Source organism: Capricornis sumatraensis, chromosome X (genome assembly GCF_032405125.1).
Source record: "Capricornis sumatraensis isolate serow.1 chromosome X, serow.2, whole genome shotgun sequence".
Taxonomy (NCBI): Eukaryota; Metazoa; Chordata; class Mammalia; order Artiodactyla; family Bovidae; genus Capricornis; species Capricornis sumatraensis.
The window spans coordinates 89,813,588-89,841,511 of NC_091092.1; positions in this window are offsets into that span (position 1 = coordinate 89,813,588).

Below are 27,924 nucleotides of genomic sequence, written 5' to 3' on the forward strand. Positions count from 1 at the left end.
GCTAATAGACATATGAAAAGATGCTCAACATCTCCTCATCAGGGATTAGAAAATCAAGACCACAGTGAAGTACTTCATCATACCTGTCAGGTAGCTGTTATCAAAAAGACAACGGGTAAGAAATGTTGGGGAGGATGTAGAGAAACGGAAACCCTCGTGCGGTGTTGGTGGAAATGTATATCGGTGCAGCCACTATGGAGACAATGAGGCTTTCCTCGAAAACTGAAAACAAGAACTACCATATGGTCCAGCAGTTGCACTTCTCGGTATTTTTCTCAAGAATAGAAGAAACACTAGTCACAAAAGATATATGTGCTCCTCTGTTCACTGAAGCGTCATTTACAGCCAAGGGGAGCCAAGATATGGAAGGAACCTAAGTGTCCATTGAGAGATGAGTCAAAATGGAAGAAATGGTGTACACACACACACACACACACACACACACACACACACACACAGTGGAATATTATTCAGCAATACAAAAAGAATGAAATTTTGTCATTGTCGACAACATGGGTGGACCTAGAGGGTGTTATGCCAAGGAAAACTAGGCACACAGAGAAAGACAAATACCACACCATTTTATTTACATGTGGAACCGCAGAAATAAAATAAGAGAGCACGGGAAACAAGACAGAAATAGAGTCAGAGACACAGAGAACAAACTGGTGGTTACCAGAGGAGGAGGGACTAGGGAGATGTGTAGAACAGGGAAGGGATTAGGAGACACAAACTTCCAGTTATAAAATAAGTCATGGGAACGGAATGTACACACAGGGAATATAGTCAATAACCTTGTAAGAAATCTCTGTGGTGACACATGGTAACCAAACTTATCGTAGCAATTCATTTCACAATGTTTAAAAATATGGAATCACTCTGTTGTGCACTTGAAACAAATATAATATCATATGTCAATTTTGGGCCACCTCGTGGTTCAGCAGTAAAGAATCTCCTGCAATGCTGGAGCTGCAGGAGGCGTGGCGTGCATTTCTGGGTCGGGAAGATCCCCTGGAGGAGGGCATGGCAACCCACTCCAGTATTCTTGCCTGCAGAATCCCATGGACAGAGGAGCCTGGCGGGCTACAGTCATACGGTCGCAAAGAGTTGGACATGGCTGATGTGACTTAACCTGCACACATGCATGGCAACTTTCCTGAAGAAATAAAGAGTGGGGGCTCTGAATGGAGGATGCCGAGGTTTGTGGGTCACTTTTCCTCTGGCGGCCTATGTCACTCTGAGCCATCCCCCTAACTTCCCTGTCCTCTGCTTTCTCACCTCATCAAATAGGATTGAACTCTTCCAAAATCATGGGTCTTTGAAGGAGGAGTAAATAAGGTGACAGAAAGAAATATCTTGAATGTGGTCTGATACCTCGTAAAGGATGAACAACCTTGAAATGCCATGTTAGCCCAGCTAAACGTGCCCACACTGACTAAAGTCATGCCTCTGAGTTTCAGGAAGAAAAGCTCCCTTGGAGCTGGGAGACAAGTCTTGCAAGAAATGGTTGAGCTCTGAAGCTCTCTGATGAGATCACAAGTTCAGACTCCAATAAATATACCTGTTCTCAAGTGCCTCTGTCTGCAGAAGACTCGTGGATTTCTGCAGAAATAAAGCTCTGGGAGATATCTGAGAGCACAGACTGACAGACAGCAGAATTTATTTTCACTTCTGAAGAATCTCACAGGCACTTGCTGGCTACACAACATTGGGCTCTGAGTGTGGGGAGGAAAAGTACATTTCATCACTCATGTCTCCTGTAATGAAAAGGGAAGCTATTTGTTACTCGGGGAAAGATGTTTGTGAATCACAGTACTGAGAAAAGTCTTATATTCAGAATACGTAAGGAATTTTTAAACTGCAAATGACAAAATGCTGCGAAGGAGGACAGATCTTTGTGCCAGGGTTTGGGGTGTGGGAGGGGAAACCAGAAAAGGTCAGCACCTGGGCGTTTTTAGGGTGATGGACATGGCCTGTGTCCTGGTCGTGGTAGTGATCACTGGAATCTCTCCGTGTGTCACAGCTCAGAGCACTCCACACCCAAAGACAAGCAGGCCAGGAATTCCCTGGTGGACCAGTGGTTAAGAAGGCGCCTACCATGTAAAATTAATACGCAGAAACCCCTGCATTCCTATAAACTTATAAGGAAAAATCAGAAAGAGTAATTAAGGAAACAATCCCATTCACCATTGCAATGAAAAGAATAAAATACTTAGGAATAAATTCATGTAAAGAAACAAAGACCTGTATACAGAAATCTATGAAAAAAAAAACTTGATGAAAGAAATCAAAGATGACACAAATAGATGGAGAAATGTACCACGTTCCTGGATTGGAAGGATCAGTATAGTGAAAATGACTCTACTACCCAAAGCAATCTGTAGATTCATCACAATCCTGATCAAACTACCGGAGGTATTTTTCACAGAACTACAACAAATAATTTCACAGTTTGTATGGAAACACTAAAGACTCCAAAAACCCAAAGCAATCTTGAGAAAGAAGAATGGCACTGGAGGAATCAACCTTCCTGACTTCAGACTATACTACAAAGCTACAGTCATCAAGATAGTATGATACTGGCACAAAGACAGAAATATAGATCAATGGAACAAAATAGAGAACCCAGAGATAAATCCACACACCTACGCACACGTTATCTTTCACGAAGGAGGCACAAATATACAATGGTGTAAACCAAGTGTCTTCAACACGTGATGCTGGGGAAAATGCTCAACTACGTGTAAAAGAAAGAAACTGGAAGACTTTCTAACACCATACAGAGAAATAAACTCAAAATGGATTAAAGACCTAAATGTAAGACCCAAAACTATAAAACTCTTAAGAGGAAACCATAGGTAGAACACTCTCTGACATAAATCACAGCAAGATCCTCTATGACCCACCTCCCAGAGTAATGGAAATAAAAACACAAATAAACAAAAGGGACCGAATTTAACTTAAGTGTTTTTGCACAACGATGGAAACAATGAGGAAGGTGAAAAGACAGCCTTCAGAACGGGAGAAAATAATAGGAAATGAAACAACTGACAAAGAATGAATCTCCAAAATATACAAGCAGCTCATGCAGCTCAATACCAGAAAAAGGAACGACCCCATATAAAGTGGACAAGAGACCTAAACAGACATTTCTCCAAAGACATACCGATGGCTACCAAACACATGAAGAGATGCTGAACGTCACTCATTATTAGAAAACTGCAAATCAAAACCACAATGAGGTATCCTCTCACACATGTCAGAATGGCCATCATCAAAAAGTCGACAAACAATAAATGCTGGAGATGGTGTGGAGAAAAGGGAACCTTCTTCCACCATTGGTGGGAATGCAAACTGGTACAGCCACAGTGGAGAACAGAGTGGAGATTCCTTAAAAAACTGCGAATAGAACTGCCACACGACCCAGCAATCCCACTGCTGGGCATACCACCCTGAGGAAACCAGAAGCAAAATAGACACATATACCTCAATGTTCATAGCAGCACTATTTACAATAACTAGGACAGGGAAGGGACCTAGATGTCCATCGGCAGATGAATGGATAAGGGAGGTGTGGTATATATACACAATGGAAAATTCAGTTAAGTTCAGTTTAGTCGCTCAGTCGTGTCCGACTCTTTGCGACCCCATGAATTGCAGCACGCCAGGCCTCCCTGTCCATCACCAACTCCTGGAGTTCACTCAGACTCACGTCCATCGAGTCAGTGATGCCATCCAGCCATCTCATCCTCTCTCGTCGCCTTCTCCTCCTGCCCCTAATCCCTCCCAGCCTCAGAGTCTTTTCCAATGAGTCAACTCTTCGCATGAGGTGGCCAAAGTACTGGAGTTTCAGCTTTACCATCATTCTTTCCAAAGAAACACCAGGGCTGATCTCCATTACTCAGCTATAAAATGGAACACATTTGAATCAGTGCTAATCAGGTGGATGAACCTGGAGCAGGTTATACAGAGAGAAATAAGTCAGAAGGAGAAAGACAAATACTTATATTAATGCCCCTATGTGGAATTTAGAAAGACGGTGGCAACGATTCTACATGCAGGGAAGCAAAGGAGACAGAGACGTACAGAACACATTTTTCAACTCGGTAAAAGCAGGCGAGGGTGGGATGATTTGAGAGAATAGCTGTGAAACATATACATTACCATATGTAAAATAGATGACCAGTGCAAGTTCAATGCGTGAAGCAGGACACCCAAAGCCGGTGCTCTGGGACAACCCAGAGAGATAGGGTGGGGAGGCAGTTGGGATGGGGGTTCAGGAGGGGAAGACACATGTATACCTGCGGCCGATTCGTGTTGATATATGGCAAAAACCATCACAACATCGTATAGTAATTATTCTCTGATTAAAATAAATTAATGATTAAAAAAATAAAACAGAACCCCCCTTGCCAATGCAACAGGGCAGGCGTTCGGTCCCTAGCCCAGGAAGATTCCACGTGCCGCAGGGCAACTAAGACGGTGTGTCACAACTACTGAACCCACCTGCTCCGACTACTGAAGCCCTCGAGCCTAGAGTCCATGCTCTGCAATAAGAGAAGTCTATGAAATGAGAGGCGCATGCACCGCCACTAGAGAGTAGTCCTCCTTCTCCACAACGAGAGAAAGCCCTCGTGCAGCAACAAAGACTCAGTGCACCCAACACTAAATAAATACATAATAAGAAAGAAAACCAGGCCAATCTTACTGTATGTTCATTTGAAAAATCCAGTGGTAGATACCAAAGTAGGTGCATCTCTCTATCTTCTTTGAATAATCAAACTTTGGGTGAAGCTAACAAAAATTACATCACAGGCTATATTAAAATTTTAGATCAGCTTCCCAGGCACTGCTCTTTTCTAGAGAGCTACTTTTCTCAGAGAACTGTTACTTAGGAACTTTAGTCACCGGAATTGAGGCCTCCACTACATTCCAGGGCAGAAAGCAAGAGATATTAGGAAGACACGGTTCAAATCCTATGAGGTTATGAGTTGCCTGTGACCACAGGCTAGGATGAACTCACATCCCAGAAAGAGTCTCTTCACATTTCAGTAACTGAAACCTGTATTTCAACCACTTAGTTCAGTTCTTTAAGGCCACTGCTTTCCCCTTAAGCAAACACTTGGTGTGAAACACTTGGAAAATGACCTTAACCCAATTCACTCCCAACCACTTTTCACATGTCACAGGGAGTCTCTCACGATGATATTTCCCCACCTAGAAAGCCAAGTCTCAGATAAAGAAAAGAATTCACACACACACACCTTGTGAAGAAATACTGAGATTTTAGAAAGTGACTCACAACTAACCCATGGTTCAACATTCTTTTCTCTCTTCTGCCTCCATCCACTCTGAGAAATGAATATTTGGCCATGCTGTCTGAATTGCCCACCAAGTTGCTCATACCACACACAGGATGTTGTTACAAGCGAGCCTATACACAAGGCATTGACACCAGCCAGCCCTACTGAAGTCGGCTACCCGGGGGCAGGGAGGTGGCTGGGGCAATAAATTCATCATCTCATTTCCTTCATCACCCTACCCCATTTCATTCCCTGCAATCACTTGGCCCAAACGACTAAAGATCTCACACCAAATCACTGCTTAAATCACCACTGCCTCAAGTTTCCTTCGTTATCTCACATGGCTTCTGAGGCCAGGGAACAGATTTCACTTGAGATGAGTAAAGCTGGAGAGACAGCCCATTGGCCAGAGATTCTGTTCGGGAGGTGATGTCTCTCAGTGTACTCTTTACGACCCCATCGACCAAGGCCTGCCAGGCTCCTCTGTCCAGGGGATTCTCCAGGTGAGAATACTGCAGTGGGTTGCCATGCCCTCCTCCGGGCAATCTTCCCGACCTGGGATTCAACCCAGATATCCTAATTCCCCTGCATTGCAGACAGATTCTCTACCGCTGAGCCCCCGGGGAAGCCCATGACAAACCTAGACAGCATATTAAAAAGCAGAGACATCACGTTGGTGACAAAGCTCTGCAGTGTCGAAACTATGGTTTTTCCAGTAGTTGTGTACAGATGTGTGAGTTGGATCATTAAGAAGGCTGAGTGATGCTTTCGAATTGTGGTGCTAGAGAGATGACCCTTTAGAATCCCTTGGATCGTAAGAACAACTCGCCAATCCTAAAGGAAATGGACTCTGAATACTCACTGGAAGGACTGATGCTGAAGCTGCAATACTTTGGCCACCTGATGCGAATAGCTGACTCATTGGAAAACACCCTAATGCTGGAAAAGATCGAAGGCAGGAGGAGAAAGGGGGAGACAGAGGGTGAGATGGTTAGATACCATCACCAACACAATGGACATTACTTTGCTCAAACTCAGGGAGATAGTGTAGGACAGAGGAGCCTGGCATGCTGCAGTCCATGGGCTCGTTAATAGTCAGACACGACTGAGCGACTGAACAACCACCACCACCACCCTGCCTTTGAGCTTCCCTAACGTGCCACAGCCTCACTCTCAGCAGAGCTAAGAAGCTTTCTGTGTCTGTCAGTGGTAAAGGCTGAGACTTAATATATTCACACTCTCAGTGCCCCCTGCTTAGGGTTGATAGTGGGTCCTTAGAACGCTCATCACTCCCTCCCAGAGCTCAGACCAGGGAGCCTTCTCACAACAGTAATGGAGCACCCTACCCTGGTACAGAATTGGGAGTTGTAGCTGTTTACCCCTCTCATTGTGTTTTCTCCCTTTACCTTCACTTCCACATTTCTTCCTTGAGTCACCGAATCCAACTCTGCTCACCCCCAACTGCTTCCTGTAACAAGCTGCACCTGCATCTCTAGCACATCTCTAGCACCACATGCACAGGGTGGGTGCACGTACCCCCTGCACGATGTATCTTCTTTCTCCTTTCTCTTCAGAATCTGTCGACTCCCACACATCACAAAAAGGGCTCCAGATCGATCGCCCACAAAGGGGGCCCCCGGTGCTGCAGGGGAGGCTGTGACTCTCATCCACAGCCTGGGTGAAAGCAGGACTGTGTTATAAGTGCCACAAGCTGCCCCACTGCATCATGGGAGCCAAAAGAGCAAAGGTCTGAAAGCCCTAACACAGACATTTCCGTGGATAGAACACCAGTGTCTTCCTTGGGACCTGTGAGCTGTTGTTTGGTTTGGGCCTATAGCGTCAGTGACCTTTTTCACAACGCTTGCAGGCTTAGCCAGCCTTCCTTCAGGACCTCTCTACTCCCCACAGCCCCCCACCTACTGTACCAAAGATATTACTTCTGACTTCAGTGCGCCCATTGGGTTTTCACCTGGCAGGGATACCAACACAACTTTTTTATGCTGAAACCTCAAGATACCTGAGGAGAACGAGTCTTCAGAAAGTCCAGTTTTCAATTATAATAGAAAAACTGCCTACGTAACAATGAAGATACAACATATTAAAATACTAATAAAATGTTATTTGGAAATTAGCTAGAATGTCACACTTAAGAGGAAAAAACTTAGTATGTGGTCTCTTGCCTCCCAGGTTTTCTTCTCTGCATTTAAGAAAATTACGAGATGGGGGAGGTAATGTCTTCATGATATCGTATCTGGTTCTATCTGTTTATCACTATGGTTATGCTACTTTCCATAGTGATGAGGATGCTCCACTAATGTCGGTCAGAGGAAATATTTTTTAGACCTCGGTATGGACCAGGAACTGTTCTCTGTGATGTGTGCATGTTGACATGACACGCCATGGTCTTTGACGCACCTAGGAGACACTGTGTTCAATCCATACACAGATCCATAGTGATGTTTCATGCAGATGGAGACGTTGATCTGCCTTTGGACCCAGAGTACACCAGACACTGCACTGTATTCCAGATTGGGGGTCAGATACCACACCTGGCTGTTTCTCTCTGGCCTGGGCACCAATCTGACTCAGCTCTTGCCAGCTAGGTGACTTTGTGCAGATTCATTCACCCATTAACGTTTTCGTGTCTCTGTTCCTCAGCTGCCCAAAGGGATGACAGCAGTCAAAATGCTTACCTCACAGTGTTGCTGTGAGTACTCAAAGACTTCGTTATGTGTATATGTACGGAGAGCTAAGCACGGGCCAGAAGGGGAGCTCTTCTTCTTGTGTCTCTTCACTTCTGCTTCCGCTTGTACTAGTATCCCCCCGTCCCTGCCCCCACGCTTTCACCTCCCCCACCCCTACTCTGCTCTCTCTCCCCAGGGCCCCTGTCCTCAGACTCTCCATCCCAAAACACAGCTGAACATCTCCTCACGGTTTACCCCAGAAAATACCCATACCATCACCCTTGGATTAAACAGTCATGAATATTAGCAGAAAAAATAAGAAACACAATAAACGGGCAATGTTAAAACTACACAAGAAATAAAGCATTGCTGATGAAAGTCTGACTACTAATATTTTCATATCTTCATCAGATTCAGATGTTTGGAATTTGATACATGAGAATTAGACTTGATAAAACAATGGCAGAAAAGGTAATGCAACGTGGCTCCTTAAATAAGACCTAATAAAATGTGGGCACACGGTGTGTTCACGGGTTGAGAAATTCAATATAATCATGATGTCAGTAGTCCCCATACAGATCCTTCAATTTCACAATTCCAGTCAGAAATTCCAGCAAGGCTTTTTTGTACATATAGACTAATTGATGAGAAAATTTCTGTGGTAAGGCAAATGAACGAGAGTAGCCAAATGGTTCTGAAAGAAAATGTTGGAAGATTAACACTAACCTGAAATTTACTTTGCAGCTTCAACGAAAAGTTGTAAGCAACTAAGTGTCTATGAAGGGATGAATGGATATAGAAAACGTGATGACACCGGTCAGAACGGCCACCAGTATACTATCATGTAAGAATCGAATCGCCACTGTATGTCTGACGCAGGATACAGCATGCTTGGGGCTGGTGCATGGGGATGACCCAGAGAGATGTTATGGGGAGGGAGGTGGGAGGGGGGTTCAGGTTTGGGAACGCATGTAAGAATTAAAGATTTTAAAATTAAAAAAAAAAAAAGTCTACAAACAACAAATGCTGGATAGGTTCTGGAGGAGGGGCAACCCTGTTACACAGTTGATGCGAATGCAAACTGGTATAGCCACTATGGAGAACAGTGTGGGATTCCTTTAAAAACTGGGAATAGAACTTCCATGTGACCCAGCAATCCCACTGCTGGGCAGACACCCCAAGGAAACCAGAAGTGAAACAGACACATGTACCCCAACGTTCATTGCAGCACTGTTTACAATAGCTAGGACATGGAAGCAACCGAGATGTCCATTGGCAGATGAACGGTTAAGGAAGCTGTGGTACATATACAATGGAATATTACTCAAGTATAAAAAGGAACGCACTTGAGTCAGTTCTACTGAGGTGGATGAACCTGGAGCCTGTTATACAGAGTGAAGTAAGTCTGAAAGAGAAAGAGAAATGCTGTATATTAACGCGTATATATGGAATTTAGAAAGACGGAACCAATGACCCTACATGCAGGGCAGCAAAGGAGACACAGACGTAAAGAACAGACTCTGGGACTCAGTGGCAGGACTGGGTGGGAGGATTTGAGAGAATAGCATTGAAACATGTACATTACCATATGTAAAATAGATGAGCAGTGTTAAGTTCCATGCATGACGCAGGGCACCCAAAGCCGGTACTCTGGGACAACCACGAGGGATAGGGTAGGGAGGGAGGTGGGAGGGGGGTTCAGGATGGGGGGACACGTGAATCCCTATGGCCGATTCATGTGGATGTATCATCAAAACATCACAATATTGTAAAGTAATTATCCTCCAATTAAAATAAACTAATTGTAAAAGAGGGAATGTGGCGATATATACAATGGAATATTATTCAGTCACAAAGGAGAAAATTCTGCCTTTTGCAACAACACGAATGGACTTCAAAGGCTTTATGCTACGTGAAAAAGGTGAAAGAGAGAAAGACATGTATTGTACGTTCTCACTTACATGCAGAATCTAAAAAAGTCAAACTTATAGAAATAAGAGTTTAGAATGGTGGTTTCCAGGCCCTGGGGAAAATGTTGAATACAGGGTACAAACTTACAGGTATGAGGTGAATAAGTTACATGGATCCAATGTATAGCATGCTGAGTATTATTAACAAAACTGTATTATACAGTGAAAGCTAAGAGGGTAGATCTGAGATGTTATTTCCTCAACAATTTTTATAAAGGGTTATGTGAGGGGACAGAGTGCCAACCCTGCCATGGTAATCGTTTCGCCAAATACGTGTGTGCCAAATCATCACATTGGCGTCTTAAACTTACAGGTTATATGTCAATAATACCCCAAAAAAGGTGGAAAAATTAAGAGTCCTGAGTGTTTCTGGTGGGAGAGCCCTCAAGCTATATTCTGTGTCCCTCTGACATCTCCCCATCATTCTTGAACTTTCCCTTATTACTGACATGACAAGGTGAACCAGGCTCATTTATCCTTTCCTTCCTCAGCCTGGGAACCCATCGTTTAGTGGAGAAAGGTGTTCAGAAGCTAGGATCTGGGGACTGGTGTCATTATTGCCATTGGAATGGTGCTGTTCCAGTAACTTGGGAAGATATGTGTGTACACAATCACACACACAAACACAGAGACACACATCTATAGTTATATATCAGTCTAGCCACATATGCACACCGATTGAATACAAGAAGTTTGCATGGAAACCTTGAATTCCAGTAGAATTCCTCAGAATTTGTTCTAGTTTACTTCCTTTCCATACTGGAAATTCCCTTTTCCAGAAATGACAGACGTGGCTCTCAGCATTCTTACGTATTTGCCGAGCTGATGAATGTCAATGCATATAAGTGATCCTTCCTCCACAAAAAGGTCCTCCTCACAGTCTATGCAGAACTATCGCTTGCCCTGGACTTCCACATCTCACTCAAGCTTGAATCCATGAAGCAGTCAGCCTCCTTCCCACCCAATCCCCAGGGATATCCTTCTTTCCACCTTGGGCTCTGACTCTCCAGGCAAGGATGCCCCTTTACACACACACATGCCTTGCCTGGCAACACCTAATGGCTTTAGGACTGACTTGCTCAGTCACAAAAAAAGGGAAGGGAAAGAAAGGGTAGGGACAGGAAAAGGTCAATATGTCCTAATACAGTCAGCCAATCAACGTGAACTGGGCCAAACCCAGGCAATGTGATGAAGCCAGTCTTTTTTGGTTTTCCCACTCACTGTCCTCCAACTTCCCTTCCTGCCTCTGTCCTTTGCCCCAGTTCCTTTTTCTTTTAAGCCCTTCCCTCCATCAACAGTACCAATGTTACGAGGCATGATTCCCACATTATAACTGATCTCTGCTGCTTGGCTGACATTCAGCGTGACATCCCTGCAGACAGGACACTCAAACTCTCTCTCCCTCTCATGATGGACCAGAAGGCTTCACTCCTAATTTCAGGGATAGGTAGGAGAGAAGGTGCAGGGCACATGATGGAGCCTTCAGTCCTTCATCTGTGAAATGCGGATGATCACAAATTGTGAGAGACACAGAGACAGCAGCAACCAGACCCCTTTCAATGGGTGCTACATGCCAAACCCAGTGCATCACAGGACTCCTTCACATTCAGGAGCACGCCAAGTAGGTTTCCATGCCAGGACAGTTGCATTCGTTGTTCCTTCTGCCTGGAATGCTCTTCCCTTAGATAACCCCACGGCCTGCTCCCTCACTTTCTCCAGATCTCTGCTTACTTGCCATCTTTCAGGGAGACTTTCCCTCATTACCTTGAATAAAATAATAACATCATACCTACATATACCCTTTCCCCTGATCTAGCATTATCTTTCTTCTTAGTGCCTGCCACCCTTGATTTATTTACTGACCACCAAGTCTATGAAAGGAGAGACGTGGTCAGTTCTGTCCTGTCACAAACTCCTCCAATAGTGCTCAGGTATATGGCACGTGCTCAGAAAACATTTACTGAAGGATAGTCTGAAGCCAGGCCCTTTGCACACAACGCTACTATGCACAGGTATCCTGCACGACGCGCACTGGCCCCACTTTGTTACTTATGATACATGCTGAGATTCCAGGAGACAACTGATACGCTCAACAACACACAGTCCGCATGTCAGGCAGGTCCCAGGCCTCGGAATCATGTCTGCCAGCTTCCAAACCTTCAGTTCCCGGACTGAGACCTCACAGCCAAGAACATAAGAGGTTTCATTTCTGACACAAACACTCCGAGCAGCTCAGATAGATACCCAGAGACACCAAAAAGAACTCACTGAATCTCTGCACAGAGAGCACACAACTCGTCTCAGACCCTCAAACACAACTGAGATCATAACTGTGCACACTGTGACAAAGACCCTCCAAACAGACCAAAGTCTTCAAGGCAGAAACAAATGAAAACTGCACAGATACTTCACATCATGGAGACTGACTCCCAAACCACTCGACACTTACCAATCTAATACGAAAACCCTAACGGAAAGACAGAACTTTTAATAGCTCAAGAACATCATAAAACCTTTAGATAAAAGTCCCCAGACAAATGGAAATCCTGCACCCTGTGCACAGATCCCCAACCAGCTGATAGTTTCCACCTTTAGACAAATCCATCCTTAAAGCAGCTCAGAGACATCGAAACTCAGAGCCTAGAGTCAAAAACTCAGAGCTCTCACAATCTCAGGTGCACATGCCTACACAGAGATCTCACACCCAGGGACTGAAATGCCAGAAGGCTCCAAAAATGCACACCCTGGAATACAGGCACACGCATCCTAGAGGCTCTGTACTATGCCTCACAAAATCCACTCAGATCAATATCCCACCACGCACAACTCCGCCCAAAGGCTCAAGGAGATCAAACGTACCCAAACACCACCTGTGTCGTCACACAAGCGATACACAAGCCCAGGCTCCCTGACACACGTTACTCTCCAGGGAGAGACAGCAAACTCAGAGACCTGTCCCTGGACATGAACTGCATGCATTTGTGCGAATAACCGTGCGCCGCCGCACGATCCAGACTGAGAGAGAGCTGAACAAGAGTGAAACGCCGTCACTATGCACAGCCAGCGACTGCGCCAAACCTCGCCACTAACCAGGGCAGCTATTTGACCCCTTCGGGAAAAGCAATAAAACTCGCAGAAAAAGTATATGCTCTAAGAAGCCGCGCAGGGCAACACGCCTCTCGCCCTCAGTTCCAGCTCTGCCATCCCACGGCCGTAACAGACAGCCAGCCAATTGGAACTGGGCACGAGAGGAAGCAGGGTGGAAGTCGCGGGACTTCCGGCCCCTACTCGCGCCCCGGAAGAGCTAATTCCGGCGATCACGCGGTGACCAATCAATGCCCAGAACGCTTCCGTGACGCCATACTCCAAACTGGCTGCCCATCTCGCTCCGTAGCCGTCCCCGCTTGGATGTAACCATGTAGAAACGAAGGGGTGGAATTGGAAACGAGACGAGGACACTTGCAGCTTAATACCGGTGTCCACTCGGACTCAAATGCAGCGAGAAGACGGAATGGAGCGAATGGGGATGGACCCAGTGGTGCCTTGAGTGCCTCCTCTAGGAACTCTGGTCGATGCCTGATGCGGTGTAAATGTACCCTCTTTGTTGTCATACGCCCCCTCGAATGGTACCTTCCAGAGTGGGTGGTCTTACCGCTACCCCTCAGAGGTACATCCCAGGACAGACCTGTTTCACCTCGCGCGCCCCTTGGTGGTGAGACTGGGGAACAGCTGATGTAGATGCCCGTGGACAATTAGCAGATGATCCTCCAAGGGTGGAAAGGCAACGTTCGGATGAAAACCCCACCGATTGCTGCAATGTTGGACTCAGAAAAATGTCTTCATAAACTGAAGATTACTTCTCTGTAGCGGCCACTGTCGTAACAGGAAGCACTGAAAGCATTTTCTCTGTGCTGGGCATTGTGCTTGTTTGTGCTTTCCTGTTTAATACAGAATAGGTCTCAATGGGGAAAGCCAGCCACAGTCCCCCAGCGGGCAAGGGAGAGAAAACTTCGGACTGGGATCTGAAGGTCTGGAGTGGGGAAGGCCTCTGTCATTGACTGCGAGTTATATGTGAGAAGGACAACAGGACTTTCCATTCTGTTAGGAAAGGGGTCACCGCCGAGGGGACCCAAGGACACCGCGTAGGTGAGATAAAGACCATGGCTTTGTCACCATCTTGTCATCCCTGAATATGTCCCTAGCAGAATTTTCAGCCTGTTTAGCATTGCCTCTCTCAACAAGTTTAAATTAGCTTTTTCATTCCGACATTCATTCATCCTCTCCACAGTTTTTGTCAAGCACAGCTATGTGTGTTAGGAAAGAGAAAATCAACTTTGGCTTCATGGAACTTACATTGTGTTGGGGTCATACAGCCCCTCAAGATAAGTAATTTATCAGGTGTTCATAACTGCTGTGATTAACATTAAACCAGGATAGTGAAAAAGAGAGAGGGGATGATGTCTAGAAAGAGTGGCCAGGGAAGTTCCTTCTAAGATTGTGACATTTGAGCAAAAGTGTAGAGGAGATGCCTATCTGGGAGAAAAGTATCCCAGACAGAGTTAAGGCCAGTGGAAAAACTGGGGAGTGGAACTCAGTGTAGTGTGTATAAAAAGAGTGAGGAGGGCTGTGTGACTGTCACAGCATGATGGAGGGAGAGCCAGGAGATCCGATGAGAGCAGTGATGAGGGGCGGGTCCCCTAGGGCCTTCTGGCCATAGCGGGGACTTTGACTTGAGCTGTAGGAGGGTTCTTACCAGAGAAGCCCCCAGGGTCCTTTCAGGGGCCCAGATCACACAATGATTGTTGAGGAGCTCTTGATTCATCCCAGGAAAACCACAGACCCTCTGCAGTTGAACATGCCTTTCCTGGAATCCCCTACACTCAAGGGGAATGCCCCCTACTGCTCCCAGTGAACATCCGTGTCAATTGATGATACCCTCAGGAGACACAGAGGAAGGAAGGACCCTCACGGTATGAGTGAGGTCACAGTCAGTCTCGCAAAGGCAAAGAGGGAGGATGTAACAGGCACAGAGATGGCAGGGAGAAAGACAAAGATAGAACAGTGGACAGGGACAGAGAGACTATTTCTGGCAGCAAAGGATCCCCGATTAGCACCCACATGTGGGCCCCCAGCCCTGCTAATGGATGATGTACCTATCTCTACAGGGGAAAAGAAACCGCTCCCCGTGCCCGCTCCCTCACCAGGGACTGTCTCTAGGAAATGCCTCAGTTGCCCATGGCCTGGGTCTTAATCATGCTCCCTTGGCACACATCAGGGTCTTCTGCCCTGATCAAGACATGGAGATGTTCCAGTCATGTGGAGGCTCACGCTGTACACAGGGTCCCTCACAACCTGTCCAGCCCTGACTGCCCTCCTGCTGACCTCAGTGCCAATGCATGCTTTAATGGGGGAAAGAGAGGCATGGATCTCTGCATTTGTGGTGGAGCCTCATGCAAATTGGTGAATGTGAGGTTTCTCCCCACCTGCTTGGAGGCTCACCTCTGTATTTTCCACCACCACGTCCCCAGGGAATGTGCAGATTACATTCCATACATCAGGTAAGAAGCTGGGTGTGTGATGGGGAGACACAGAGACATATGCTGACAGTGAGACATTCACGGGGTCCTTGGGGCCCTGTACCAACGCCCCCTCCCCCACTCCCTGGCCAGGGTTCTGCTGAGTCTTCCCTGCCTCCTCCAAGGAGCCCAAGCCTGCATCCAGTTCCTCCTGTCCTCATGAGCCGTGACCTTCCATCTGCACTGGGCCTTGGGCTCCCATCTGCAAATGGTGGTCTCTTTGTTGTGGGTTGCACAGATAGTCTGAGTGAGTGTGTGTACACAGTTTTTTCACAGGGCCCCTATCAAGGGTGGTAGTCATGTCAGGAAGTATTGTTCTTATCAAATTTGTTACCGCGTGCTCCTGTGTACTGCACATGACTTGCCCTCCCTGAGGATGGGGCCACAAGCTTTTATCTCTGTAGGGAGGCATGGTAGAAATCATAGCCAATGTGCTATCACAGGTCTACTTCTAAGACCCATGAGAGTGGGGTCCATGCAGCCTTCCTCTTAAGACTACTCTCATATGCAGATCCAAACCCAAAACAGCTCAAATACGTCACCCTGAGGACACAGACCTTAACCATCTTAGACAATTCCAACTCTCAGTTCAGTTCAGTCGTTCAGTCGTGTCCGGCTCTTTGAGAGCCTTTGGACTGCAGCATGCCAGACCTCCCTGTCCATCCCCAACTCCCGGAGTTTACTGAACCTTATGTCCATTGAGTCAGTGATGCCATCCAACCGTCTCCTCTGCTGTCATCCCCTTCTCCTTCTGCCTTCAATCTTTCCCAGCATCAGGGTCTTTTCAAATGAGTCAGTTCTTCGCATCAGGTGGCCAAAGTATTGGAGTTTCAGTTTCAGCATCTGTCCTTCCAATGAATATTCAGGACTGATTTCCTTTAGGATCGACTTGTTGAATATCCTTGCAGTCTAAGGGGCTCTCAAGAGTCTTCTCCAACACCACAGTTCAAAAGCATCAATTCTTCAGTGCTCAGCTTTCTTTATAATCCAAGTCTCCATCCATACATGACTACAGGGAAAACCATAGCCTTGACTAGAGGGACTTTTGTTGGTAAAGTAATGTCTCTGCTTTTTAACATGCTGTCTAGGTTGGTCCTAATTATTCTCCCCAGGAGCAAGCGTTTTTGAATTTCATGGCTGCAGTCACCATCTGCAGTGATTTTGGAGCCACCTCCAAAATAAAGTCTGTCACTGTTTCCACTGTTTCCCCATCTATTTGCCATGAAGTGATGGGACCAGATGCCATGATCTTAGTTTTCTGAATGTTGAGTTTTAAGCCAGCTTTTTCACTCTCCTCTTTCACTTTCTTCAAGGGACTCGAGTTCCTCTTCACTTTCTGCCCTAAGGGCGGTGTCATCTGCATATCTGAGGTTATTGATATTTCTCCTGGCAATCTTGATTCCAGCTTGTGCTTCATCCAGCCCAGCGTTTCTCATGATGTACTCTGCATATAAGTTAAATAAGCAGGGTGACAATATACAGCCTTGAGTTACCCCTTTTCCTGTTTGGAACCAGTCTGTTGTTCCATGTCCAGTTCTGGTTGTTGCCTCCTGACCTGCATACAGATTTCTCAAGGGGCAGATCAGGTGATCTGGTATTCCCATCTCTTTCAGAATTTTCCAGAGTTTGTTGTGGTCCACGTAGTCAAAGGCTTTGGCATAGTCACTAAAGCAGAAGGAGATGTTTTTCTGGAACTCTTTTCCTTTTTCTATGGTCGAAAGGATGTTGGCAAGTTGATCTCTGGTCCCTCTGCCTTTTCTAAATCCAGTTTGAACATCTGGTCTCAGGTAAACTCAGATCCTGAAGACAAACAGCGTTACTCACAGCCAGTTCTACAAGTGTTAAGTGGTAACCACTGTGGTTGCTGACCTAAAGTGCATTCTGAAGGAATTTAGGGTGAAAAACAGTATGAGGCACACTGTGCTTTGGACAAGTTGGCCTTTATTTATTTATAGATACCTCAGAAAAAGGTTCAGTGACCCTAGAGTCTTGCATCTTCCACACACAGAAAAGCATGAGAATAATGAACTTGTGACATCTGATCTCTGTGTTTCACAGTAAACTTTTACCAATATGCACGCTTGACTGCATGTACTTCCTAGGCAAAAGTCATACTGACTTCTCTGCTACCTCGTCCAAGCAGTTTCCTCAGAGCTAACGGAGAAGCTGTGTCCTGGGTTGTAGTTCCCAGAAGACTCCAAATCCAACTTAAACTCGTAACTCTCCTGTTGTATGCTTTTCTTTTGAATTTTACTTATTTATTTTGCTGTTGACTGGTTTTTATTAAAGTCCATAAATAAGAGAGTAATTCATACCCAAAATGGTACAGACATTGTTACATAGTGAAACTCTGAAAACTGTTTTGTTGTTTTCTGCTTTTCTCTACTTTTCAATTTTTGTTTAATGAGTATGGAGTTCTCTCATATTCTTTTTCTTTTGCAAGAATTTATTTTATTTATTTATTTTTTTGCTTTACAATATTGTATTGGTTTTGCCGTACATCAACATGAATCTTCCATGGGTTTACAGGTGTTCCCCATCCTGAACCCCCCTCCCACGTCCCTCCCCATCCCATTCCTCTGGGTCATCCCAGTGCACCAGCCCCGAGCATCCTGAATCATGCATCGAACCTGGACTGGTGATTTGTTTCACCTATGATATTATACATGTTTCAGTGCCATTCTCCCAAACTATCCCACCCTTGCCCTCTCCCACAGAGTTCAAAAGACTGTTCTATACATCTCTGTCTCTTTTGCTGTCTCGTTTACAGGGTTATCATTACCATCTTTCTAAATTCCATATATATGTGTTAGTATACTGTATTGGTGTTTTCCTTTCTGGCTTACTTCACTCTGTATAATAGGCTCCAGTTTCATCCACCTCATTAGACCTGATTCAGATGTATTCTTTTTAATGGCTGAGTAATACTCCATTGTGTATATGTACCACGGCTTTCTTATCCGTTCATCTGCTGATGGACATCTAGGTTGCTTCCATGTCCCAGCTATTATAAACAGTGCTGCAATGAACATTGGCGTACCCGGGTCTCTTTCTTTTTTTTTCTTTTTTAAAATTTAAATTTATTTATTGTAATTGGAGGCTAATTACTTTACAATATTGTATTGGTTTTGCCATACATCAACATGAATCCGCCACGGGTATACACGTGTTCCCCATTCTGAACCCCTCTCCCACCTCCCTCCCCATACCATCCCTCTGGGTCGTCCCAGTGCACCAGCCCCAAGCATCCAGTATCACGCATCGAACCTGGACTGGCAATTTGTTTCTTATATGATATTATACATGTTTCAATGCCATTCTCCCAAATCATCCCACCCTCGCCCTCTCCCACGGTGTCCAAAAGACTGTTCTATACATCTGTGTCTCTTTTGCTGTCTCACATACAGGGTTATCATTACCATCTTTCTAAATTCCATATATATGCGTTAGTATGTTGCATTGGTGTTTTTCTTTCTGGCTTACCTCACTCTGTATAATAGGCTCCAGTTTCACCCACCTCATTAGAACTGATTCAAATGTATTTTTTTAATAGCTGAGTAATACTCCATTGTGTATATGTACCACAGCTTTCTTATCCATTCATCTGCTGATGGAAATCTAGGTTGCTTCCATGTCCTGGCTATTATAAACAGTTCTGCGATGAACATTGGGGTACACGTGTGTCTTTCAATTCTGGTTTCCTCGGTGTGTATGGACAGCAGTGGGATTGATGGGTCGTATGGCAATTCTATTTCCAGTTTTTTAAGGAATCTCCGCACTGTTCTCCATAGTGGCTGTACTAGTTTGCATTCCCACCAACAGTGGAAGAGGGTTCCCTTTTCTCCACACCCTCTCCAGCATGTATTGCTTGTAGACTTTTGGATCGCAGCCATTCTGACTGGCGTGAAATGGTACCTCATTGTCGTTTTGATTTTGTATGCTTTTTAAGTAGACACTGCTCTAGCTAACAGCTCTAATTTAGCTCGGAGGCTTCACTCCCCTCCCCCAGAGCCTACAGCCTGCACCCTGGGACACAGAGCCTCACATCCTTCCTCTGGGCTGCTGTGTTGGCATTTGCACTGAGTCTGTGTTCAGTCAACCCCGAGGGAGACAGCCCTCCAGTCCCTGCAGTCTGCATTCATCAGCATGTCATCCTGAGGAAGACAGATTCATCCCAGGGCTGGGGATTGCCTGAGAGCTGAGGGGTTCTTGCCTGGAGAACCCCTCTCCCTGACAGAGAAGCCTGGCAAGCCACAGTTCACAGGGTGGAAGAGTTGGACACTACCGAAGTGACCCTGCATGCTTAGACATAAGACATTTTTTTTGCCTGTGGCAGCTCTCTCCTAGTGGGAGTTGAGCGTGAACGTTGCACAGCAGCTTGGCTTGCGGGGACCCTGGCGGTGCCAAGTGTGCAGGGACACGGACTGCCTCTGCTGGAGGAGTCATGGCCCTATCAGAGTGTTTTCTTCAAGCCTCTTGTACCTGGAAATCAGAAGGCCTCTTTGGCCAGTCTTTCTCCATAGCTCCGCTCATTCAGGCACTTAGAGGGCTTCCTTACCTGAGGTCCTTCTCTGTTGTTCATGCATCAGGCACTTAAAGGGGCACCCTGGGTGGGGTCCTACTCTGTAGTTCAGTGCATCAGGCGTTTGATGGGCCAGCCTCTCTATTGTTCAGCTGCCAATGCTAGCATGTGGGGGTCGAGAGGCTATGGTGATGGCTCCACCCCCTATGCATGACTCAGCAGTATCACCTTACTTCCATGGCTGCCGGGATTTCCTCCACAGGCATTTCCCACCACAGTCTCCTCCCGCACATCCCCTCCATCTCTCTGCAGTCAGCAGCAGCCCTTGCCCTGAGATTGCTCCACAATCCCTAAACTCCAGCTCCCAGCCACTGCGCCATCTAGGGTATGTATGGCTGCAGCAAGGATGTCTGATTCTTATTCCATTGAGGCTGCCACAGATGAGCTGTTTCACTCTCAGCCTTAAATGTTTCTCCTCTGGCTCAGATAATTGCCCCGATGTGGGGATCGGACCCCTGCTTCAGTTCCCCCACCCGCCGAGGGCAGGTCCAGCCCTACTAACACTCCTGTTTTTCCCCCTGGTTCCTTCATCCTACCGAGTTTTGCATGGGTCTGTGTATTCTTTTCCACTGGTCAGGTACTCCTGTCCACACTCAGCTGGTGTTCTGCATGCACTTCTGTGTCTGACGGTATATTCCTGATGTGTCCGTGGAGAGAGATGTATTCCCCATCCACCTACTCCTCCGCCATCTTGCCGATCCATGATATAACCATATATATAGAAAATCCTAAAGAACCACCCTCTCCCCACAGAGACTATTAGACCTAATACAGGGGCTCGACAGGTTTACAGAATACAAGGTCCTATACAAAGAGCAACTAGATCTCTATACATGCCTTCAAGACTTGTACAATACAAACTACAAAACATTGCTGAGTGAAATTAAAGACCGTCTAGATAAGTGGAGATTTCACTTCAGTTCAGTCTCTCAGTTGTGTCCGACTCTTTGCGAACACATGGACTGCAGCCCGCCAGGCTTCCCTGTCCAGCACCAACTCCCGAAGCTTGCTCAGATTTTTATGGATTCGGGAGATCACATTTATGGGTTGGAAGACTTACTATTGTGTTAAGATGGCAGTACTCCCCTAATAGAGGCCTATCAAAATTCAAACTGCTCTCTTCCCCCAGAAATCAACAAACTGATCCGAGAATTGTAAGAATTAAAAGGGTCCTGGGATGGCCAAAACAGTGTGAAGAAAGAACAAGTACTTATGCTTCCCAATTTCAAAACCCACTTCAAAGCTACAGTAATCAAGACATTAGGGTACTGACATAAGGATTGTATAAAAACAGATAACAGAATAGAATGGAGAGTCAAGAAACAAGCCCATATCTCTATGGTCAGGGGATTATTGTGAGGGGTGTAGAGGCCATTCAATGGCAAAGAATAATGTTTCAACAAATGGTTTTGGGATAACTGGATGTTCACATGCAAAAGAATCAGTTTCGACCTATACCTCACACTGTATATAACAATTACCTAAAAGTTGATGAAACACCTAAATATAAGAGCTAAAACTATAAAGCACTCAGAAGAAAGCAGAGACGTAAATGTTAATCTTGGATTAGGCAATGATTTCCTAGATATGATACAAAAAGCGCAAGCATCAAAGGAAACAAAAATAGGCAATTTGGAATCATCAAAATTAAAACGTTTATCCTTTAAACGATACTATCAAGACTGTGAGACATCTAGGGCACCTACTGGATGCTGGCAGGGAGCCTTGAAACCCAGGCGGACCAGAGGAACTCGAGAGCAACCCTGTATGTTGTGGGGGTGGGGAGCGTGGGGGGAGTTGTGGAGGCTAGTTGGGGTTACTGTTCCTGAAGGTCAGCCAGGGGAGAAAAGGTTTTCCTACACCTGCAGAGGCACTGGAGGGGATCAGTGGGGATGGGGAGAGACCCTTGTTGTTGTTGTTTTTAATTAATCTATATATTTTAATTGGAGGCTAATTACTTTACAATATTGTGGTGGTTTTTGCCATACATTCACATGAATCAGCCATGGGTGTACAGGTGTTCCCCCTCGTGAGCCCCTCTCCCACCTCCCTCTCCATCCCGGCCCTCAGGGTCATCCCAGTGCACCAGCCCTGAGCACCCTGTCCCATGCATCAAACCTGGACTGGCGATCTATTTCCCATGTGATAATATACATGTTTCAATGTTATCCTCTCAAATCATCCCACCCTCCCCTTCTCCCACCAAGTCCAAAAGTCTGTTCTTTACATCTGTGCCTCTTTTGGACGGAAATGTGATGGACCTAAGAGACGCACAAGATATTAAGCAGAGGTAGCTAGAATACATAGAAGAACTATACATAAAAGGATCATAATGCCCCAGATATCCACGATGGTGTGATCACTCACCTAGAGTCAGACATCCTGGAATATGAAGTCAAGTGGGCCTTAGGAAGCATCACTATGAACAAAGCTAGTGGGGTAGCTTTTGCACCAACTCGATGGACATGAGTTTGAGTGAGCTCCGGGAGTTGGTGATGGATAGGGAGCCCTGCCATGTTGCATTCCATGGGCTCACAAAGAGTCGGACATGACTTAGTGACTGAACTGAAGTTGTTTATGGTAGCCTATAGCTGAGGAAATAACTTAAAAATAGTGGGAAAACCAGTAAACAATTTAAAATGCTACATTAGAAAATACCCACTTAATGCGAAAGAAAGCTGTAACATGAGGACCGTAGAATAAAAAGGCATGAGACAGAAAAATATATTGGCAGACGTAAGTCTGTATCAGCATTAAATGTGAATAGGTAAAACAATACAATCAAAAGGCAGACATTGAGATACCAGTTTAAAAACCAAAACAACATCCTACTCTATGTTCTCTACAGAGGACACAGTTTAGATTTTGAGATAGATAAATTACTGTGTATGTGTGTGTGTGTGTCTGTCTGTGTTCAGTTGCCCAGTCATATCCAACTCTTTGCGGTCCCATGGACTATACCTGCCAGGAATCCTGTCCATGGAATTTTCCAGATGAGAATACTGGAGTGGGTTGCCATTTCCTACTGCAGGGGATCTTTCAGACCCAGGGATCCTACCTGAGTCTCCTGCATTGGCAGGTGGGTTTTTTACGACTAGCACCAATGGGAACCCTTATATGACCCAGCAATTCTACTCCTAGACAATTTTAACCAAGAGAAATGAAAACATCCTCACACAGTGGCCTGCACTCAAATATTCCACACATGTATTCCTAATAGTCACACGTAGAAACAGCCCAGTTCTTCAACAACTGGTATACAGATGAAAGAACAACAAAAGAGTATACCTGTAAAAAGGAATACTACAGAGTTTAAAAAAAAAAAACTACTAATGCATGTAAGAGCAAGGATGTGTCTCAACTGTGCAAATGAGAGAAACCGGACACAGAAGGCTACATATTATATGATTTCATGTCAATTGATTTCTGGCAAGGTACAACTATTCGCACAGAAATGTATCTGTGGATGCCAGGGTATAGGAGTGGAAGGAGTGTGAATGCAAACACCCCAAGGGAGCATTTTTGAATGATGGGCCGTTTTCTACATTTTTATTGTGGTAGCATTTATACCACGGTATACATTTGTGAAAAGTCTACAAACTATAATGTTTCAAGTGTTGCCTTTTATTGTATACAAATTATACCTTAATACTTTTTTTAAAAAAGGAAAAGGAACATTTAAGTTTTAAATATTAGTTATTATATCCATCTAGACCATGAGCTCAGAAACATAAAAATCTTATTTTGGAATTCTTCCCAGACCTGGCCAACTTCTAGGATTCCCCATGACAGTTCCATACCCTTACGACAGAACACATAAACGTGTTCTTAACCACGTTTACAAGTCCCTCTCCTTCACCTCAAGTCCCAATTCTTGCTGAGTTCTGTCCATTTTATTTCGTAAACGTCTAATGTGTCTCCTTTTACCCATGTCCATCACATCTGCTCTAGTCCAAGCCTCCCTCCATTTAATTGTCAAGCCCCCTTCTAACTGGTCTCTTACATCCACTGTGTCTGTCTCCCTATTCCCGCCCTCTCGCTCCCTCTCACAGTTGCAGAACTGTCTATGTGTTTCTAGATAAAGGCTACTCTCCTATACAACGACTTGAAGGCATGGTCTAGCCCCTGTCTACCTTGCTAGCAACATCGAAAGTAGAGCTTCATTTTCTTGTCCCTCTTATCAGACTTCCTTCACATCCGCTAGTTTCCTTAGCTTCTCCATGTAGATTGTCCCCAAGTTCTGAAGCCTCCTGGTTTGTAAACTCCTTCAAACTAGGCTTCAACAGTACATGAACCGAGAACTTCCAGATATACAACTTAGGCTTCGAGGAGGCAGAGGAACCAAAAATCAACTTGCCAAGATTTGTTAGATCTTGGGGAAAGCAAGGGAAATTCCACAAAACATCTGCTTCTGCATCATTGACTACACTAAGACCTCTGACTCTGTGGATCAAACAAACTGCAGAAAATTCTTAACCACAGTGGAGTACCAGACTACCTGACCTGTCTCCTGAGAAACCTGTATGCGGGTCTAGAAGCAAGTTAGAACCAAAGATGGAAGAGGGGACTGCTTTACAACTGGGGAAAAGTATGACAAGGCTGTATGTTATCTGGTAAGAGTGGGCTCATAATATGAGACAAAGGAATTAACTTCCTTGGGACTTCCCAGGTGGCGCTAGAGGTGAAGAACCTGCCTGCCAATGCATGAGAGAGTCTGGTTCAATCCCTGGGTCAGGAAGATCCCTTGGAGGAGGCCCTGGCAACCCACTCCAGTGTTCTTACCTGGAGAATCCCAGGGACAGGAGAGCCTAGCGGGCTATGGCCTGTAGGATCGTAAAAAGTCAGACACGATGGAAGTGAGTTAGCATGCACACACATGAACTTAACGGATAGAAGGGTATTATTCATCTTCATTACTTTTTGAGTGAAGTTTGCTCCTCAATATTTTTAAAGAAATGTTCTCACTTATGTAAGTATCAATTTTTTGGAGAACATTTTTCTGCTCTCCTTTTTTAAACGTCTTTATTGAAATATAATTGATATACAGCAAATTGTATATTCAATGTGTACAACTTGACGAGTTTGGACATATGCAAACAATGATACTAACATCACCACAATCAAAGTAATAGACATACCCAACACCTCCTCAAATTTCCTTGTGTCCCTTTAGTTTTGTTTTATGTTAGACTTTGTGTGTGAGAGTGTGTGTGTGAGAGTGTATGTGTGTAGTGAGAACACAATATTAGCTTAACTCTCAACAAATGTTGGGGCTACCCAGGTGGCTCAGTGGGAAAGTATTCACCTGCCAATGCAGGAGATGCAGGAAATGGGGGTTTGATCCCTGGATCAGGAAGATCCCCTGGACGAGAGAATGGCAACCCATTTCGGTATTCTTGCCTGGAGAATCCCATTGACAGAGGAGCCTGGTGGACACGATTCAAGAGAACTGGCACACACTTGGCATGTATGCATAAGTACTTATAAGGTGCCATTTCACTTCATCCTGACTAGGACCCTTGAAGAATACCTTTTCACCCCTTCAAGATTCTGAGACCAGATGCTCCTCTCAGAGCCCCTCTCCTTGTCCTTCCAGCCTCACAGGAACTGCCCTGGACTGCTGGTCTGGGTCTGAATTTTATCTGGATTCTGAACAGATTTTTCATTTCGGCCCTCACAGGGACTTTATGACAGACCCTGCGTGTGGGCGGGAGACAGGTGTCCTGCAGAATGCAGGGAGCAGGCAGGGTCTTGAGGGGCTCTTCTGAGGTAGCATGGGTGCTGGGTGAGAGGACACAAATGGGGTGAGGCCCTGTGAGTAGGGCTGGGGGAGGGGCTAAAGAGGCCCCTGAATGGGGAGGCGAGGCCTGGTGGAAGGGGAGGGAAGGAGTGGGAATTTGGCGAGAGGAATTGTGGCAGCTGTCACCAGGAGAAGGACTCTGGAAAATGACAGAGGTGATTAGAGGGATGTAAGGGAGTTGTCATAGGCACAGTGAGAGGAAAACCTCTCCTATCTCCAGAATTCAGTAGCCTAGAGTGGGTGCTGCGATAGAGAGGACCAGTCCCGGGGACTTGCTCTGTGGATCTGGCATTCACTCTGAACCTCCCATGGGGCAGGATACAAAGTTACCATGAGCAGAGTTGACCAGGGTGGGGTTAGGGCCATTCTCAGGACCCAGACATGGGAAATCAATTTCAGAACCCCTCAGCTCCTATGGCACACCACGCCCCTGGAATGAACCTGCCTTCCTCAGGATGACATGCTGGTGACTGCGGGCTGCAGGAATTGCAAGACTGGAGGCCTCTCTCCCTTGGGGTTGACTGAACAGAGACTCAGTGCAAATGCCCACTCAGTAGCCCAGAGGCAAAGGTGTGGGGCCTCTGTGTCCCAGGGTGCAGACTGTAGGCTCTGGGGGAGGGGTGTGAAGCCTCTGAGGTAAATGGGAGCTGTTAGCCAGAGTAGTGTCCACGTAAAGAAAACCATACAACAGAAGAGTTGTGAGTTTAAGTTGGATTTGGGGCCTCCTGGGGACTATAGCCCGGGACACAGCTCCTCCGTTAGCTCTGAGACCACTGGTCTGAGGCGGTAGCAGTGAAGACAATATGATTTTTGCCTAGGAAATACATGAAGTCTAGCATGAATGCTGGCAAATGATTACTGTGAAACACAGAGATCAGATATCGCAAGTTAATCATTTTCATGCTTTTGTGTGTGGGGCAAGAATCTGGGGTCACTGAACCTTTTCCTGAGGTAGCTGTGTGACTAAATGAGGGCCAGTTTGTCCAAAGCACAGTGTGCCTCTTGCTGTTTTTTCTCCCAGAATTCCTTCAGAATGCAGTGTCATGCAGGAATCACAGAGGTTACAAGTTAACCCTGTAGAACAGGCTGTGAGCAAGGCTGTTTCTCTTAGGGATCCTAATTCATCTGAAGTTGGCATTTCTGAGCGGAAGTGAATCTGTGTCTTCAGGTGTGACCTATTAGAGCTGTTTGGGGTTGGTGTCCAGGATGAGCAGACTGAACTCTTTGCAGATCTCTGTCCCAGGGCATGAAATCTCAGAACTATTTTGGGGATCTTTGTCCAGAGGGTTGGGCCTCTCAGCTGTTCATGTATCTGCACATGAGAATAGTCTTAAGAGGAAGCCTGGATGGACCCCAGTCTCACAGGCTGTAGAAGCAGGCCTGTGGTGTCACATTTGCTACGATTTCTACCATGCCTCTGTACAGAGATAAAAGCTTGGGGCCCCAGCCTCAGAGAGGGTAATAATAGGCAGGTCACAGAAGCCCAGGTAATAAGCCTGTTAAGAAAAATCCTTGCTGATATGACTACAACCCTTGATAGGCGCCCTGTGACAGAAACTGTGTACACACACTCCCTCAGTCCATCCGCCCAACCCACAACAAGGAGGGCACCATCAGCAGATGGGAGCCCAAGGCCCTGTGCAGATGGAAGGTCTCAGGTCATGAGGACGGGAGGCACTGGATGTAAGCTTGGGCTCCTTGGAGGAGGCAGGGAAGAATCAGCACAACCCTGACCAGGTAGTGGGGGAGGGGGGCGTTTGCCCAGGGCCGCAAGGACCCTATGACTGACTCACTGTCAGGATATGTCTCTGTGTCTCCCCATCACACACCTAGCTTCTTACCTGATGTGTGGAATGTAATCTTCACATTCCCCGGGGACGTGGTGGGCAAAAGTACAGAGGTGAGCCTCCAAGCAGCTGGGGAGAAATCTCCCATTCACCAGTTTGCATGAGGTTCCACCACAAATGCAGAGATCCCTGCCTCTCTTTCCCCCATTAAAGGAGTCATGG